At 38.9% G+C, this 20,030-nt stretch overlaps 1 protein-coding gene across 3 annotated transcripts in view; it reads right to left on the minus strand.

The window, feature by feature from the left end:
• The window catches only part of ADD3 (adducin 3), a 58,797-nt gene extending 39,667 nt beyond the window's left edge, over positions 1–19,130 (minus strand). For 2 of the 3 annotated variants that reach the window (XM_031061731.1, XM_031061717.1), the window contains exon 1: positions 19,085–19,130. The gene's annotated coding sequence lies outside the window, so the exon portion shown is untranslated. Of the gene's footprint in view, positions 1–15,303; positions 15,322–19,084 lie in introns of those variants that run through there. The other variant, XM_031061726.1, reaches the window with a different exon arrangement.
• Positions 19,131–20,030: the final 900 nt, after the last annotated feature.

Below are 20,030 nucleotides of genomic sequence, written 5' to 3' on the forward strand. Positions count from 1 at the left end.
TTTCCTGCTGCCAGCCAAGGGCTCGGCCTCACATGGGGCCAGCCCATCCTGCGGCTCGGCGGGGACGTGGTGGGTTTGTTTTTGTTAGTGGGGGTTTGCAGGAACATCTGCTCAGGGAAGGGATGGTGTGGGTCTCGCCATCGCCTTCTCCACAGGGCTGTGCAAAGCTGTGTTCACTCCCTCCGCACTCAGTAAAGATACTGCATTGACAGTCTCACGGCTAAAATATGGCTCCTACCTGCTGGATACGGGTTTATAATCTGCTTCCTACCTGAGGCTGCAGAAGGATTGACAATCTAATGGTTGCTACTGTAAGTTTTCCAGGAGAGGGGAGCCACAGCACGGGCTCAGGGCAGAGAGCCCCCACAGCAGGGCTGAGGCAACCCCAGCATCACATCCACCAGACTCCAGGTACACAATGTGTAAGTACTGGGACGGGAGAAAGGACAAAACAGGCATAAATTAATCCAACAATACAGGAAATTATAATATTGAAAAGTCACTCCTTTTATATTTTCACCACATCCTCTTGTCCAGTAATGAAGTTCACTGAACATCATTAACACTCCGCTAATGAGACATCCAACTGCCCAGAACAGCAATAACGAACGTGAGCTCTGTTTCCACCAAATCTACCAGAAAGATTTTTAAGGGTCTGCTTTCCCACTGACATGAACACATGACTCCCATTAGCCTTAATAAAGGAACAGTGCATTCAGTGGGAGAGAAACTTCCCAAGGTTGCATAACTGAACTGCAGCATGCTCAAGACACAGTATAGACTGCTAAGAGAAGTTAGCAGTCCCAAAACTACATGGCCAGGCCAAAGTCTTCCATTACTTTCCCATTAACTTTTGTCATAGTTCAGACTTCCTTGCTTTAGGCAGTGAGAGTACTCAAAGCTTTTTTTATGACAGAAAAAGGGAAACATAAATTTTTAATGGAAAAGCAAATCAGACAGTGGGATGTTTAAATTTCTATTTTTAGGCTGAAATAAATTAACTTCAGATATGGACTTTCTTAATGCATTGTCCCTACACACTATTCTTGACTCCACAGTATATAAATTCTTAGTTTTCTAACAATGCAAATTTGTTGACAGGATGACAGGTTAAAGTTTATCTTTCAGGCTGCTTCCCTTGCCCCAGTCACAAAAATCTAGTTATGTCAATTTATGTCCCTTTCAGTGCTCAGTGAGGCGAGGAAAAGGAGTGGAGTGCCAGAATGTGGAAACAATGCAAAAAAACTAATGCCAGAACTTAGTATCTGCCTCCTAGGCTAAGCTCTGCTCGCCCTCACAAAGCTTTGGGATTAATATTGTGTATCTCAAAACTGTGCTTAAGAAAAACCTTCATTCCAGATGTTGAAAGCATGATTAATCTACTGGAAGTTAGAAGCTTTTTGTTCATCTCCTCTCCCCAGTTTATATATTTTAAAATATATAATGGGTACTTAGCTCTTGTTTTTTTTTTCTTTGACCAGGGTGCAGGTATGCTTTTGGATACTAGAAAACTGAATTTAATAGACTACTTAAAACTAGTTGGTCATGCCTTTACCATAAGAATCTCTCTGATTCTGGTGTAATGAAAGAATCTGATGTAATTTAAGAAATTCAATACGATTGCAGCATACATTAATGAAGGCTGCCTCATGCACTCTGCTGTAACTTTAAATGAGAATAGACTTCTCCATTATCTATCACACTACAGTGACTAATATGGGAGAATATCTAGTCTGCTACTACTCACACACATGATAAAAACTCATTAGCACACATACTCACAGAAGCTGAACTACTTTGATACAGTAAAGAGAGATGGGGAACTACATCTCTCTTTACAATTGCTGTAACTGTGTGACCAGTAATGAGCTGTTTTAGAGAGCCATGTGTTTAAACATATCAAGATTACCTACCTATAAAAAACCCCCAAACCAACAACAATGAAAAAAACCAACTCCAAACCAAACTCAACCACAAACCAAAATATAAGTGATTCATTTTATTTCACAGACTTAAAAGCTCAAAGGTACAGGGACCCATGGTACTGCAGCACAATGCAATCAGCCCTGTGCCCCATGTGGCTGTGCTCACTTTAGCTGCCAACAAACCCTCAAAACTCCAAGCCCAGTCCTACTGAGTCTGGTGTTCTCCTTGGCTTAAGCAGAAGCAAAATCAGATCTCATTTCCTTAAAAAAAAACCAAAACAAAAAACCAACAAACCCAACCCATTCCATAATATACAGAATGACCAATGCTAACAGACTGATTTATGGATACGTGATATTAACTACAGTAGGAAACTCCATTCAAACAGAGAAACTGTAACTCACCAGTCATGTCACAACACTGAAGGCAAAAATCATGCTGGTGTCAAATAGAAGACACTCATATTACAAGACAACTATCTGCAGCATCCATCCCCAACCATTCCGTCAAACACACAACTGCAATAGCACAAAGCATCTTTATGACACGAATAAAAGGCTCTTTAAATGCTCCTTTTATTTTTTATTGAATGAACCCACTCTTACACAAAGTTCACTCAACGATGTCTCGAGCTTTAGCACTGCCAAATCCTCTATTTCATTAGTCAACTATGGCTTGTCAGTCACACACAGAACAATCTGAAGTATTTATTGACTGCATACAATTTCTTCATGTAGTAGGTCAGGTGGTTGTTTAAGACACTGAAGTTATTACTATATTGATAAATGTAGTTGTCAGGACAAGAATCTTTTCAGTGTTACACCACAGCTGACCAAACATTTCCCTGCTCCAAGTTACTGGCAAAACTCAAAGGGAGTTAAAAACCAAAGCCACAGACTCCTCCCAGGCAGTGTTAGTTTCAGCATTTTCTGTAGCTGACTCTTCTCACAGATCAGTAATCTTTACTAACAGTGCCTCCCTCCAAGGAAGCACACTGCACCACACCTCCCAATTGTTTTAGAAGTACATATATACAAAGACCACAGTTGAAAAAGATACCATCAGACCTGGCGAGTCCAGAGAAATCTTGTCCTAAATATTTTTCAAGTTTATTCATGAGAAAAGGGTGGAGAAAGAAACCACAGCTGAAAGATTCACAAACATGAACTCATTTACAGGTTTGCAAAGCAAATCATGCCACCAACCTGTCACGTAACCCACAGGAAAACACCGTGCAGACAGTCTGGATCAAGATACTCACTGTCGGATGAATTAAATTGCCCAGCTCCTATATGAGTTCCTTAAAACTGGCTGGATTTTTTTGCCACTCTTAATCTTGCAGTCAGACAGGCACTAGATTAAAGTGAAGGCAGAGCAGAGAACAAGCAGTCTCTAACCTTTAACAACTTCTTACATGCCAGGGTAATTAAGAACAGTGTTCTCATACACTGGTTTATTGCCTTGAAAAGATCACCAGTTGGTTACTGGCCATAAAAACAACTGCATCTCTATAATTCCTTAAATATTTACTAACAACATACACTAGAGTGCAAACCCCAGAACTCTATTCTTGATACTCAGACCTTTCTGTCCAAACACAAATTGACAAAAAGACCTTCTGGCTAAACCACTCCAGAATGCTTTTACTCTTTGGTTTTCAAGCAGAGATCTGCCTTTTTCCCCTCCCTACAACACCACCCACTCTTCCAAACAAATAAGTAATCCAGTGTTGCACAGGAATTTTAATTGTTTCCATAACTTCTACTACCTGCCAAAAAAGTACTTAGTATGACAGATATGGAACAGGGTGCCTATGATACATGTATATTTATAATAAGATATGACCATACATATGGATATGTACAACATACAACTTATGTAATAGTTAACTTTTGTATAGCTATAAAAACTAAAAGCCCTTCAAGGAGGCAACCTTCGTTCTTTGAAGTAACAGCCATGATTTGAGTTACTGACTCTCAGGCTCAGATTTACAATCAAATTACTACAGCTGAACTTCCTGCATACCATGTGAGCCAGACCTGGGTTGCTGTCCCCTTGCGTGCTCTTAGCCACGACAGACAAGGTCACAGCGGAAATCCCTTGCATGGAAGGCTGAAAAACTGGGATGCAAGGATGCACTCCTTTGTATTTGCTGGAAGTACAATCCCACAGCTCTGTGCAGCAGTCTCTGCAACAGTTTGGCTGATGTGGGTGCTGAGACTGAAAGTTTGGCTCCCTTCAAGAGTTGTGCAATTTCTATTTATTTATTTATTAAAGATCTTGGTCTGTCAACCCTTCCTCACTCTGTACAGTATTTACCACAAATAATGGCTCTGGTTTCAGTGGAACCTTTGAAACACTCATCTTAAGATACAAGGAGTTACACAACCCAAGCTGGTGGGGACATTTTCAGCGTATTTGTACAACTTCATTTATTTAGTTATTAAGACCAGGTCTTAAAACAACAAAACCTTTTTCAAGAATTTGTTTAAACAATTCATTCCAGGTATGACACTATTTATAAATATATGGTATGCAAATACTGTACTAGTAAAATACTTATGAGAGTTGTAATTATTTTGGCAAAAGAGCTTAGAGATCTTCCCTGAGTATACTGCATGGCAGCATAAGCCTACTAGTAGGGGAGGTGTAACAATTCCATAAAACAAAAGTGCATTTAAAACAGTTTAATAAACAAGGGGAAAAAGATCTGTTATACTTTTATACTGGAAGCTCACAAAATTATTATCTTCAACAACAGGTACCACACATTTTCCACTGATTTTACAACTAAGCCCAGCATGCTGCAGCTTCTGACAGCATTAGGGCTTAGAATCTACTTTTGACAGCATTTTTTCATTTGTGATGGGTGATTTGTTTTTGGATTGTTATGGGCTGGGTGAAGCCTCGAGGCAGACATGCAGCCCTGTTGATAACATATGTATTTTCCAACCTCGTGATAAATTTCCCATAACTGCTGGGCTGGAACATGACTTTCAGCAACTTGACTGTTTCACATTTGGCTAAAGCAGCATCAGCTCATTTTATAAATTAGCTCCAAGAGTATACATGGAAGACAACCATTTTCATAACAGATTGCTTTCAACGCTCAGCTTCAGGCTCCTAGGTTCAAAAAACAATGATTACTGCTTTCAGAAATCCAGATCTCGTCAGCCAGATTTTTTTCTCAAGCTGGAAATCTAAAATCAGAAATTAATTTCACAAGGTGCACCAGGAATTTGAATATCAATGTCAAGAGCACTGGTTGCTACATCTTAGGAGAGGTTTTACTTCGTATGCAAATCCTAATCTACACGTATATTTCAGTACTCTTACATTACTCCCACTGAGACGGTCTGTGCTGTTTTCAAAGCCTTAAAACCTTGCCTTTCACAGCTGCAAAGGAAATGACAATAGAAGAAAAACACAGCCCAGTGCATATCAGCAATTAATTCCATCCACAATTGCCCAGCTGTTTGTGCATGGAGGAACTGGGCTGTTTCCCCTCTGAGCTTGGGCCACTGAAAGCTGATACGGCCCTTTCGGAGATGTGGGCTGCTGGTAACGTGTCAGGAATGCGCGCGCGATCACACGGAGCTGCAGGGGAAGAAATGAAATCCAGACTGAGTATCTGTGCTAGGAGGATAAAGTTATCTGGGGCAGAGGGAGGCCAGCAAAGCCAGGCTCAGCCTGCAGGGCACAACCATCACTGGCAGAGACAAGGCGGGATGAGCTCAGAAACCTGCATGTCTGTGTCAGCTCTGCCAAGGTGTTTTTATGTTGGCTGATGTCAGACAGGTAGATCTGGGGGCACCTCACAAAAGCTGTTACTTTGACTTGGGATCATGCTTTCCCAGCAAAGTTGCAATAGAGACTTGGCTCCATCCATTCTAGAGTAAGACTTATTAGTAATGAATCTCACCAATGCTTGCAGCCCTGAGGCCCCAGAACTTAAGGCAGAATTCAGTCCTTTAGAGTCTTTCCTATGAATGAAATCCCCTCATGCCACCCTTGGGATTTCAGGAAAGACACAGAGTACATAAAAGGGGGATGCTATAGGTACCATCAACAAACCTCACCCTGTTAGAGCCCTGGAAACTTCTGCCCACTCAAACTCACTAGTTTACATGAACAGCTAATTTTTTCCTCTAATACTTTTAATAATTTAAAAAAAACAACATATATTTTTTCCCTACGTTAATCTAAGCCCATCCCCATATAAAAATTCCAAATTGATTCCTTTTTGCTGGGTAAAGCCACACACAGAAAAACACTTGTAATATATATTATTAGCATTTTTTTCTTCAGCTCCAACACCACCAGTAAAAAATAGCTCCTTTGATTTTTGGTAGCAGCAAGTCACCTTTTCATTGGATGGAGCAATCAATCCTCTAAAAACTGTACAGGTATTCAAAAGAATGACACTAATAAGAAAGTATTTTCACTTGACCATTTTCAAGACCAGGGCCTATGGTAAGAAGTAACTATCACAGGGCTATTCCCTTCACAAAAAAACAATGAAGTACCAGCTTGTGTATTTTGTTGAATAAACTGAGCCTGCTAAAACTACACGCTTGTGCCCCAATGCGTGGAAAGAAAAACATTCTGCAGAAATAAAACTGTGAAATGTCCATACAGTAATAAAACAAATGGTAGAAAAATATCCTTCTAGCAAACAAGATTGATGAAATATTTAAACATTACCTTTTCAAGAAAGGATCTCTAAAGTTTAGAGCTATGCTTCTGGAAGCTTGGTATAATCTCCAAAACCATGATACAATCATGCAGTGTTAAAATTTAGAAAACAGAAAAGAAGAGGACTTTCAGTAATTTAATTTTTCTCAAGGAAAGTAAATCCAAACCCTATGGTTGACTGGAAGATATAAATTTGTACAGACAGCTTAAAATACCATCCTTTTTTTCTCTCTTGGAACCAATGAGTCAATAAAAGTTAAACAGAAGCAGCACATTTTTAAATCAGAAGCACAGCACAATTTAGACTTCATGTAATCTCACTATATTGCTGCATGAACAGTTCCACTGCCGCTGGAAAGCAAGAACAGCACGCATCATTCTTCCCACAATTTCATTTTTAGCTACCCAACATTGGGCAGATCCATGGGGGGATGATTTCCTACATTGCTTACTGTCTGCCACAGCAAAACCTGGCTTTTTCACATGTTAGAAACATGCACAGAAAGTTTCTGGAGGTGATCAGTCAACCACATCACACTGAGAAATGCCAAGACCTCCAAGGTACATAGGCCACCTTCCCAAGACTATCAGTTCTTTTCACAGGAAGTTCAGCAATGCAAATAATTTTTGTTCTTAATATCCTACTTATTCTAAATATTGGATAATACAAGACAAAAGTATTTTTAAATAGTAGAACATGGAGAAGTCCTTAAAAATCCCAGAAGGATTAAAGGCTTTTTTAGACTTACCTCAAAATGGAAGATATCTCAGTAAAGAAAGGAATGATGCTAGAGCTGCAGAGGCCTTAAAAAATTATGTAGCTTAAAAATTCCTCCTCCCCCAGCCACACTAACTAGAATGGGTGTTAGTTATTGATTTCAAATTTGTTTCTCAGGCTCAGTTTTCAGCAATATTTTGATAGAAGGCTGTGAAAATACTGATAGATGCTAAAAGTGATAACAGTAAGTTTCACTGCATCAGTAGAACTCAGCTGAGCACTACAAATAGAAATCATTCAAGTGAATCTTGCAAGTGCACATACGCCAACTGGCTAACTGAACACAGCTCTTCACTGACTAGTCTCTTCTGTTTGCTACTTCTCCAGAGCAAAATTCTCTCTTGTGAAGCAAACCTATCCAAGATCTTTGTGCTCTTTAAAAGCATGAAAGATCTACCCCAGAAATAAACCACAATTCTTCGGCTTGTAAGGATTTACCATTTAAATTTTGGCATGATGCTTCAAGCTGGCAAGCCCACATACCACTTATGTCCCAAACCAGACTTACAGATGAGTAATAGTGAGGTTTAGCTGTGCACACCTCTCACATTTGATACACAGCAAAAAATTTCACACCAAAAGAATGCAAAGGGGGTTTAGAAAGCCCTAATTTTCACATCCAGCTGTAATACATGCAAATTGTTTTACTTATGCTGAATATGAACATATATCACATTTGCTGGAATAATTATTGAAATGTGGAAGTTGTTTGATTGTGCCTAGAAATGCTTACTATCACATAATAGTTAAGGATAAATAGCACCATCTGAACTTGCAAGAGAAGTTCATACTTCACAGTTAAATAATTTGTGAGTCACTTGGGATGACCTAAGTTCTTTTCTCTCTGAGATGTGAATCAGGAACAAAGTTGCTCAATGTCTAAAAGGTCCCAGTTCGAAAGAAAAATTCCTAAGTCCTAAAGCAACAGCTTTCATTTATCATCTATATTATCTACTGAGTACTGAAATTTAACATCTTCACGTTCATCATTTATGTTTGTGAAACCATTAGGTCCTAGAGTGCAATTCTTTCTGCCTAACTTCAGATAATTACATAGCACTTGAATTCACTGTCTAGCTAAGCTCTCTCTGGCATGAAGTGAGTAATTATCTAGACTTCATTGGCTGAGCCATACACTTAGAGTTGTTCCAACAGAGGCACACAATCCACAAGCAGGCACTGATATTGCAGGGATCTTGAGTTATGCAAGGCACGTGCTGCTCTGAAACACTGACAAGCCACAGGCAAGGCAGAATGAACATGTAAGAAGAGATCACTTAACTATTTTATTAGCCCAGGGGGAAAAAATCCAAGTGGCATATATAAAACCAATTCAGTAAATTATTGCAATTCACGTGCACAACGGGTAATACACTTTTCTATGCATCTCACAACCAGAGGTCTTTTTTTACATTGTCCAAGTCAACACCACATATTACAGACCAATTCTCAGCAGTGAGATACAACACAGTATAAAATGAGAACCTCGGTGCCAAGCACATCCCAAGATCTGGCAACAGTGTGAGTGTAGACTAAAATATGCTGTGAGAAACTGTCACCAGGCACAAACAAGGTTTCAGAATACCAACTGCAAGAGCTGCCAACATAACAACCATTAAGTAAAAATATATGACCAATTCCTCAAAAAATATAAAAAAATAAAACCTCAACATGTAGGGAATAGAACAGGAGGAAAAAGTGAAGGAAGGAGGAACAGAGGAAAGGTAGCAGATATATATTTGGTTTGCAATCAAAATACAAATTTAATTGATTACAAACGTTCATCCATGGAGACTATTATAAAGCAAACAAGCTTAATAGGAAGTAGTGTTTAACAAATTCCATAAATGATTTTTAAAGTAATGACAAGGCTTTCTCTCCCATTCTCAGTAAGTGCTTGAAGCTAATGTGCATCTCAAAGACTGTCTTCTGTATTTTACTGTTGCTGTCAAGAATGAAAAATGAGCCAAAAAGTTAGCAAATGCACTGCACAACTCACACTTGACATCAACATGGTACTAGAGTCTCTACATCTCAGTGTTAGCATGACATGTAAATAAACAAAGCACTTCTTTATAGTAGAAATCCTTTAATGGTTCATGCTGAAAGTGGAGTAAAGGCAACAACAAACCCCTCACATCCATCAGCCCACTACAAGCACCTTGCTGTATTCATGGCAATAAAGAGTTTATTGCAGTGAAATGTATTGAATGCACTGTACTGAAATGTATTTTGTAAAAGCTGATTTATGCTCTCCTCCTTGCATGACAGTTTGATGAGCCAGGGCTGAATTGGCATGATGCATGACAAACACGCAACACTAAGTTATGGTTAAGATGAGAGGATTTTTGAATACTTTTCTAAATCATACAAGCTTATCAGTACCCACCTACAAACATATGCTTTCTTCCATATGACACAATGTGCAAAATAGCAATGGTGCAAACTTCATGTTTTATGCTTGAAAGAGAATAGCATAATTTTATCTACAGTGTATACTCCCAAAGCCTAAGGGAAAGATTTGGTGAAAGAAAATATTTCCATGGAAGTAACCTTATCTTTCTGGTAACCCTTGGCCATTTTGTAATTCTTTGGTACAAAACTGGTATCAAGCTGACAGATGCTGGAGAGGGCCTTTCGGCTGCTCTAGTAAATCTGTTTCACTTTAAAGCTATTTCACCATCATTAAGTACCTTAAAGAGGCTCTAGCCGTGAAAAAGCCTGAAACTGTTTTTAGTCCAAACAATATTTTTTTCCCTAAAGCCTGGTATGATGCCAATATGACACTTTACCTTATTTATTTTGTATCTTCTTACCAAGAAATGTGCGTTATCAGTGATGTAAGAAAGAGTCACAAACATTCAGTATGATGCGTGCCAATGGCATACAAAGACAGGAGAAAATTCAGACTTGGCAGATTTCATAGAAGTCTTCTTACTGACAATGCCACACATACCACAAAGTAAGCTTCACCTACATCTTGTGGTCAGAACCTGACCAAAATTAAACAAACATTCACATCTAAATTAACGTACACCAGCAGTAAAATATTTTTATTACATATGTGTCATTAAGTGTTCTTGAGACAACACAGTTAATTTCAGTCCACTGTTTCCTATAATCCAGTTATTTATTGGGGTCCATCTAATTTATCACTAAGTTACATTGCGGTATAGTATTCTGTTCCTGGCTGTTAAGTGAGAACATTTTTCAAAAAGTTATACAATTACAGAGCAAATGATTAGGGTTTTTTTACAATTCACACCAACAGCAAGTTCAACTCTGCAGGCTGAAGAGCAGGAAAACGAGACCTAAATAACTGCATGTCCCACCCTAAGGTTAAAGGCCTTCTATCTGAAATGCACGAGTACTTCCCTCAAATCCTGAGATAAGTTTTTGCCCACGCATTTGCCACGTGTTTACCAATTTTGTGGTCTTTGTTCCTAACGAAACACACCAACTTGCCTGTACAGACCTGCAGGTCTGTGGTACCCTGGCTATTCCTGGAATGCTTTAAATACATTGAAATTGTGTTTGTCTATCTTCCTGCTCTGATCTCACAGCCATTTTAAGCAACAGATCACAGTTGCCAGATCAATGTTGTCACTGGTGGTTACCATAAGCTCTCTTGGGTAAATGGTATCTACTCCTAGCAATTTGCTACTTTTTTTTCTATGTTCTAAAAATCTTTTTAACCAACATTTCAGTTTGAGACCAATTCTCAAAATATGACCTACAAAGTGAAGTTTCTGCCCTAAAATCTCTCAGGAAAGTCGTCTTGGATAAAAACCATTTAGCTTTTTTACTGTGCCCTATGTTCACCATGTATTTCTTCTATACTTCAGTCATCTATCAGCTCTCCAGTATGTCTGGCAGGATGTTCATTCCTGATGTACTTGAAATGATTCAATTTAAAGGATTTATTGCTGGCTCTGGTATCTTTAGCAAATTGTTTCTCAGAATATCTTTTGGCCAGACTTATTATACTTTAAAATTTAATTTGTAAGAGAGTTTTTTCCCCCTTCTATTTACTTCAGCAAAAACTTCAACTTTTGAAAGATGGTTCCTTGTTGCTAAGAGATTCCTAAACCCTGCTATAAACCGCTCCTTGCCTCTTAAAAATAAAAAGTAGCAACAGCAAAAAGTTTGAAGTCTTCAGAAGATAGGTATATATTCTATCCAAATTCTAATTCATTCTTTTAAAAGCCACCTGCAGGCTTTAACTTCCTTATAACAAGCATATTCATTTTTATGACTAGCAAAGGCAGGAGGCTGGCAGGGAAATTGCACTGCTCAGGCCACTGAACTTGAATCAGACAAACACATTCTTGGGAGCCAGGGAAGAGCAGCTTTGCTGTCCCAGACACAAACGTACTGAGAGCAACACTGGTGCTTTCTGAAGTTACTGCCTTCAACAAGCTTCAGACTTGCATCCACAAGATTTGGAAACACAAAATTGCTTCCTTCCGTACTTTCATCATAGCAGGTTGCTGGCCCGAACATCAAGGTGATGTTCAGTGTAGTATAACCACTGTTGGTATTGTGTGTTACAATGTTTCAAAACTTTTTTTTAAGAACACATACTCAAACACTGCAAACAGAATGCAGATGGGTTTGTTTTATTGTTGTTTAATTGCAATATTTGAAGGATTGACTGCTTTAGTTTATTAGAGAATTTTAACTCAATCTGAAGTAACAGCCTATGTGAAGTATAAGTGGTTCATTTCCATGGAGAATAAACACATTTCATTCAGCAACTCATTCACCAATTTGTGTAGCTGCATTACTGTTAGTATAAAAAAGTGATTAAATTAAATTTAAAATTTAGATAATTATAGGTTACTCCAATTACTGGTATACATAAGCTTCAAACTGAACTTCTTGAAATGAAACCCTCCTTAGCTCTACATTAAGGTGTAGACACTGGGCAATAGCAGCAGCTGTCAACCACTGAAAACTGCTCCTGAATGTGGAGCATAAAGAAATCAGACTTTCATGTTTTGTTAGTGATTTTTTTTTTTACCCCATTCCCCTTCAACCAAGACTCCCCTAAGCCTAAGATGACACACCACAAATCCCAGTTCCTAGCACTCCACGCTGATAACCAGCAGAGACTTGAGTGTTGGCAAGTCTCAGTTAGCAGTCTAAGCTCTGCAGGAGGAGCAGAATTAAGGGAGCATCAGCTACAAAGAACTTGACTGAGTTTGTTTTAACCTGCCTTAAATTTCCTTAAAACCAAGCCTTAAATTTCCACATTTAACAGACTCTTCTCCATGAAGAGTCATTGGTCATTAGCAGACAGAGAAAACCTTCATGTTACTACAACTGAACTGTCAAGAAGTTATACAAATCCAGCTTCAGCAGACGGGAAACAAGAAACTGGATTTCTAAATATCAACATTTTCTAAGGATGTTATAATCTCTGAGTACAGCTCAATAAGTGAAGGGAGGAAAAATCACAAAACTACAGGCAGCTGCTGAAGTTAAATTGGTACTGAGTGGGACAGTTTCAAGGTTTGTAACTACTTTAGAAAAAAATCCAGTTTTAAAACACATATTCCTCATTCACTGTATGCAGCTGATTAATAAAGCCAAACCTGATAAAATCCAACAATCTCCACAGTAAACACATCATGGTGAGCTAATACACATCTTGCCACGTTTTTTATGCTTTACAAAGATTCAGCAGTTTTAAGTCATCAGGAACAGATTTATTCCTACACCAAGGAGCAATTAAAAAAAATTAAGTATAATGTGGTAGATGTAGAGAGACACAATTAAAGCCCTTTCATTAATAGCTATAATGCTAGCAAAATAGAATGAGTTTATCTTTTGGAAAAAATATTTAATTTTAAGGTAGATCTATTCTCTTGCAGTTATAAGCCTGATCACTTAAAATATACCAGTCTGCAACTCTGAATAGCATTTCCAGCTTTAATTCCATCATCATACAGAAAGAGCTGAAAATCTGATCGCCATGACACAAGCAACTTAGAAGAATTACATCAGCTCCTCTTTGCAGAGCTGTTCTTCATTAATTTATAATTAACAGGATCTGATAAAACAATCTGTATTACTAACTTGTAACAACCTTCTTGTGTCAGCTGGAAAATGGTCTTGTGTTGTGAACGCCAGATCTCCAATGCTTCTCTCCCATGCCCAGCAACTCCCTACAATTCCGGCTGGAGGTGCCCAGCAAGCTCCTCTGCCCCCTTCTGCAATCAGAGACTTCACATGAATGCTGTCCTCTTCCTCCTCCTGCCTCGCATGGAACTCTTTATCACATGGACTGAGGAATTTGACTGGGAATGAGATACAGACACTTATCTGCTGCCAGCAAACTGTTTCCATGAAAGGGACCTTGGAAAGGGAAAATGGCAAAGAGCAATCCAACACTCTTCAACATGTTCCAGGCACTCAAGGGGAACAAAAAGCAAAAGACAAAAGGGGAAAATAAAAAAGCAGCACCAACACTTCAGTATTTTAACTTAAGCAAAAAAAAGCCTTCGAAAGCTGAGCTGTCTTGGAAAGCCTGAATGTCTTTTTCCTAAATCTTCAGCAGAAGTAACAGCTACAGAAATTCTGCACAAACTCAGGGATTAGCAGCATGCCCGAGGAGGAAATGGGATCTTTGCTTCAAGCACCCTATTCACATTTAAAAGGTTGCAGGAATTTGGATAAGCCTTCCTTACTGCTACGGATCATCCAAGTAGCAGCAATTCTGGAAATATCCTAGTGTGATGTTTTCCTGTTGTACTTATTAATCTTCCTCATCCTCAACTTCTAAGCTACTCCAGCTTTCCATCACCATGACAGAAGCAGTACAAGCGCTCAAATTTAGTCTGTTTATGCCAGAGAAACTTTATGTTTGGCTCTTTTGAGACAAGACAATCATCACTTGGTGCTGAGGTTACAGAGAACCAGGTTCTATTTTGTAACAACAATCTATGCTGAAAATTATCGTGTTTTTAAAATAATGATTAAAGACACAACTAACAACCCGACAGCTCTTTCACATATGTACTAAAAGCAACAGGAGCTACACACAAAGCAAGTGTTTCTTCAGGAGAAAGGCAACAATTATAGAAATGTTGAACAGGATCTCCTTTTATATTTTTTATTTTTTTTTAGTTCTCTTTGATTACTTTAACTTGCACAATATATATCCCACATTTTATTTCATTTGTTATGAGTATCTGGGCAGAGCTCCAGTGCTCTGGTGAACTGGTCACAGCGAACAGCTCAGTTCAGAAGGAGCACTACCACCAGCAGGGAAAGCTGGAGAAATGGAGGACATAAAACACCACTGTCACATCCATACAGGACAAGGTTGAGACAGCCAAGTAAACAGGAACTGAGTTCCAGAGAGTTTCTTCATCTCAACAGGAAAGAAAAGTCCAACCAATGGAGGACCTTAAATGCAAATGCTCTTCACAATTAATGTGGTTACCTTTCAATCTGAACAAGAAAAACAGATTGCAGACACAGCATGAACAAATATTACTGTCTGTAACTACAAATATTTAATGAGATAAAAGCAAAGACTCAGACTTCTATGCATTGAAACTTCTCATACTAGGAATAAAAAAAGCTTAAATTAATTCTTTAGAGAAAAAAAGCATCAGATTACATAATTGCATGAAATGTGCATAAGCCCAAATCCGTGTTTAATTTTGTCTTTGTTATCAGACTGCAAGACAACTTCTTTTTACTGGAAACAGGCATTTAAGGCAGAAATACACTTGTGTCACATATTCTGTTTCATCATTCATGCAGACAGGATTATCTACAGTCACTGACATTTGAAGAGCCACATCTGAGCAACTTAAACAGCACCAATTAAAAAACGGACCAAAATCAGGAAGTTCATTGACAATGGGGCTCAGAGGGGACAATAAACTTACATTTAACCAGAGGACCCCAGGCTTTTGGGATGATTAAATATGGTTCCATCAGGGCTGGTAGCTGAGACGGAATATGGAGAAAACAATCTTTCCATATTTGCATGAATACATTCAGGAGTAAACACTTATTAAACACTTTCCCTTGCTTGACCCTAGGAAGCATCCTGCGTGAAGGGATTTTCAGCCAATGTTCATCCCAATTCCTCCTTGATGGGCTGGAAGGGTGAGGGCTGTTTGGAGAATGGAGAGGGAATGTTGAAAGATGCTGGGCAGGGTGGGAGGAAAGCACTCAAGAGCATGCTTAAAATAGTCCCACAAACACATCTAGCCTCTTTCAAGGATTAGAAAGCTCAGGGGCTCAAAACCATCAACACTACAGCAGCCTAGTTAGGAACATGACCTTCAGCAGAGCTGGAAAACAGGGTGTGCACAGGTGGCAGGAATGGGACACTAAAGGCTGACACTTCAGTAGGGCACAGACAAAAGGTTTAGTCAACTCCACACTGGTAACATGCAAAAATACTTCGGCAACTGTTCTCCTCTGCCCTACCTTGACCTCTTCCTCAGTACTATGTGTAAGGGGATTTTAACAGTCTAAATGAGTAATGCCACCTGCAGCTTAGAAATATGCTTCATATCCGAGACAGAAAGACACTACAGAAGAAATACCAACTTTACCAACTTGCTGAATCTTAAGAGTTCTGTGAGATGTTTTCAAAAACGGCTCCAACAAACCATTTGAACATTTCAATAGTTCAAGATCTGCGCTCTCCTCACACAAACCATGGAGAGAGTACAGCTTTCCCAACAGTTAAGAGACAATGTTGAATTTTATTTGACCAAGTGAAATGGTTATGGGCAATACAGCTACACTATCTGTATTTCAGGGAGGGCTTGGAGTTTCATTGTTATTTTTACAAGAAAAATCAATTCAGGTGATAGATTGGAAGACAGATTCCTGTTAGTCTTGCATCTTACTGTATTTTTGTACAGTCTACTTTTAGATTGTTCCTTAGAGCAGGAAATAAAAAGGCCATTGTTTTACCATGTTCTCCCATCATTATAATGAGATGCATCAGATTGGAGCTATTGAATAAGCTCAAAACTCCCCAGGTTACATTCTTCTTCATCTTCAGCCTCGCCTTTCAAGCAAGCTTAACTCTTATTAAAAGGATCAGGGCTGTCCTCAGGCATACCCTGTCTTTAAACATGAAGCCCCAACCACATTTTATGGAAAAGAACTGTCAGTCTCTACCTTTGCCAAACTCCACAGCAGGTTTAAACAATTATGCAAGACAGTAGATTTTTATTCCAGGCTCCTCTTACTCAATATCAAGTTCTAAAAATAATATTTTTCTTTCTGCTAGGGCACCTCCAAATAGTGATAATCCAAAGGCATTAAAGAAAAAGAAAGTTACAACTTAAAGAGCGTGACACAGATTATGAATAAAGAAACCCTTCCCATATGGAAAAGTTTTAAAAATTTGACATTTCTTTTCAATATGTGTTAATCAGAAAGACAGTAGTGAATTCTCACTGCTTCAGACAGAAAAGAATCAAACCTCTTGGGACACATTACACAAAGGCGATTGCAAAGAAGAGAGAACAATCCTGTAGTTTCTTTTAAAACCATACTCCGTGTTTTTTTAAATGGCTGGGAAAGCCAGCAGTTTGGAGCCAGCCACATGTTACTTATCAATGCTTCAAATGCAGGGTGAGTTAGAAAGGCCATGCCTGGTTCCTTTTGCAATTGGGAAAAATCTCTTTTGAAGTCTTTTTGAGGGACTGATGGGGGAGAAAGTGTCAGGAAAAGGATTTGACAGGTTCTGCACAGTGAGGGGCAAAAAAACATCAGGAGTAAAATCCCTTGTCTAAAATGAGCAAAGAGATAGAAACCTCTCCTTCAGCACTGGAGACGCCAGATAAAATGTCTAAGAGTCCCTTGTATCTTTTTTCCAGCTACACATTAATTCCTTTTTATGCTTTTTGCCAGCTTCTCATCTTACCAGGAGCCTGCAGCAGAAGCCAGTCCAACACTGCAGGGAATGTAGCCACACTGGGGCTCCATGTCTAGCACTCTCCCAAGTTCCCAGGAAAACATCTTGTATTTTAAATACCCCAAGCATCACAGAAGACATCAGTTTCAAGATGGAACCAATGATCTGAATCATCTTAAAGTAAAAGTGAAAGAACAAAGAAATTACACAGCTTCTTGAAATAAAAGGCATAATTGAACACATCAGTGACAACAACACTGTTGGTTTTGCTCTTGGACAGCAGACAGGTTTTGCTCTCCTGTATTTTCAATTCTGTCTAAATTACAGACATAAGTAGTTTTGTATCATGTGCAATGTAAGCCTAACTACCACCAGCAGGTCAAGAACTGAACACATTTTGTTTTTACCAGGACCATAAGTTGCACTGCCCTTTCTTTTAAATTCTCGTACTCTTCAAACAAAAAGAAAATGTCCTTTATTTTTTCCATCAATCACAAAGACTTCATGTAACTCATCTCTGAAAGATGTATTTATAGTAGAAATTTGAGAGATTAATTGCATATAAACTCTACTCTCATCTGTAGCAAACTGCTTTTGCGTGTGTGGCACAAGCAACCTACACAGCTACAAACACAAACTTAGCATCCACAGGACAGAAGGAACCAGAGTTCACTACATCACTACTCACAAGTAACAAGTTGATGCACTCTTAGTGGAAGGAGGCAGCTCAGCTCCTCTCAATTTGAAGTGTACAGAAGTATAAAATCAGCTTTTATTACTAAAAGCCACTGTCTTTCCATTTTGATGAAGTGATAATATTTTGACTTCTTCCTTGCTTCTGCCTCATAGCATTCCATTTGCAAGGTACATGTAGCATCTCACAGATAATACTCCACAGCAAAGAAAGGAGAAAAACTTTCTCCAACTAAGAAAAATCTTTCAAAAGAGCCCTAACCAAGTGCTAGCAACAGGATTATTTTAATATAGTCTTTTTAGTTACATAACAGACATGAAAACGCAAGTTATAACACTGTCTTATTTTAATAAAGACCTGGGGAGCTAGATAAAAGAGTGCTAGACAAAAATACTTCAGATAAGAGATTAGGCACTCAAATCCCTAAAATATTCTACTGCAAGAGTGTTTGCTGCCTGTTATTATAAAGACCACAACACAATATATGTTATCTATACCACAGATACACTTGTAAGACATTAACAGAAGTGTCTGAAAAATGTATAAAAGAATCCCCAGTTCCAGCTTGTAGAATCCAGGCTGCTGTCAGGTTCTGCCATCTTCATGCCACTCCTTTTGCATCTTTAGGAGCTGTCCATGGAGCAGTTAACTGCTGTTAGCTAAGTCTGCTAACTGCCCTGAAGAAAGTCAAAGCTGCAATCACCACACTCACTCGTCTTTGATGATATTTATCATCAGCTGGTGCCTGTACCCCACTGTACAAAAAGCGGGGTATATCCACCTCACTGGGGCTGGAACTTGCAGAACACCTCAATATCCTTATGTCTGTGCAGTTCTATTATATATCTACAGCAAGTATTATGCAGCTTTGTTCAGACTCTTGTACACACACCAAAGCTAAGGTAAAACTTAATCCCACGAAAGTATTTTGCACAACATTAATGAGATTATTGTGATGGGGCTTTTTTGTCTGTGGTTTTTAATAAAACAACTTTAAAAGTGGCAGTTCACTGATTCAGTTCCCTCTTCCCCCTTAATATTGTTACACTAGAACACAGCAAGAATTCAGGCAGCAAAATGTTTTAGGTACCTTGAGTTTTTCCACAGCTCTCCTCTCTAGTAATACAGTTGACCTGTAAAACAGAAAAAAGACATGACTGACTTGTGGTAGGCTTCTCAACATACCTGGAATAACACTGTATATTTAGCTTCTTGAACCCCTTTTCAGAATTTTTCATTGAATTAAATTTTAGTTTGTTATCACATCATGCATTTTGCATATAGCAAAATCTCAAAGGGAAGTTTCATTTAAGAGTGCCTAGCTGGAAATCTCAGGTTACAACTCAGAAAATGCAGACTACCTGCTGCATTTTTAAAGTAGAGCATAACAGCCACAATCCACAACTCCTCTGGTAGCCCTCAGAAGCTGAACCCCAGAGCAGTGGCTGAGTTGGGGCAGGAGCAGAGCACAGGAACACAACACCTCCCTTGGAGCACTGACAGCCACCAGTGCCCAGAGCTCCTATGGAAACAACTCCCCTGCTCTGAGCCTTTCCCACCACAGAGCAGGAATGGGTTTTCCTCCTGCATTCATCTTCTAACATGAATGTAAAATGAGTAAATAAAATAGCAATTTTTACTTCTATCGTCTTTTGTCTTCACATCTTCACAGGCTTTGACCACAAGTTATCTTCAGTCAAACCTGACAAATTATTTCTAGCACCTTCCTTTTTCCCTCAGCCACTCCACCAAGAAAAAACAGTTATTTCCTGGGGACAAGGGCCAGACTCCTTCCTTTCATCCATGCATACACAACATATGCTACATTTTCTAAGATCTGTACATTGCAAATTAGACATTTTATGCATTGTGAAAACACTGGGCTCAGCCTACCATGAGGCAAGGCTGGTACCTCTCACCAACTTGTTATCCCATTTGAATTCATCAGGTTGCAACAGACTCTTTCAACCATTCTCTCCTCAAGCATTACTGCTTAGGTTTTCTCAGCATATCACACTACAAATACTTCACCAGTT

This window comes from Geospiza fortis, unplaced genomic scaffold (assembly GCF_000277835.1).
Source record: "Geospiza fortis unplaced genomic scaffold, GeoFor_1.0 scaffold130, whole genome shotgun sequence".
Lineage (NCBI taxonomy): Eukaryota > Metazoa > Chordata > Aves > Passeriformes > Thraupidae > Geospiza > Geospiza fortis.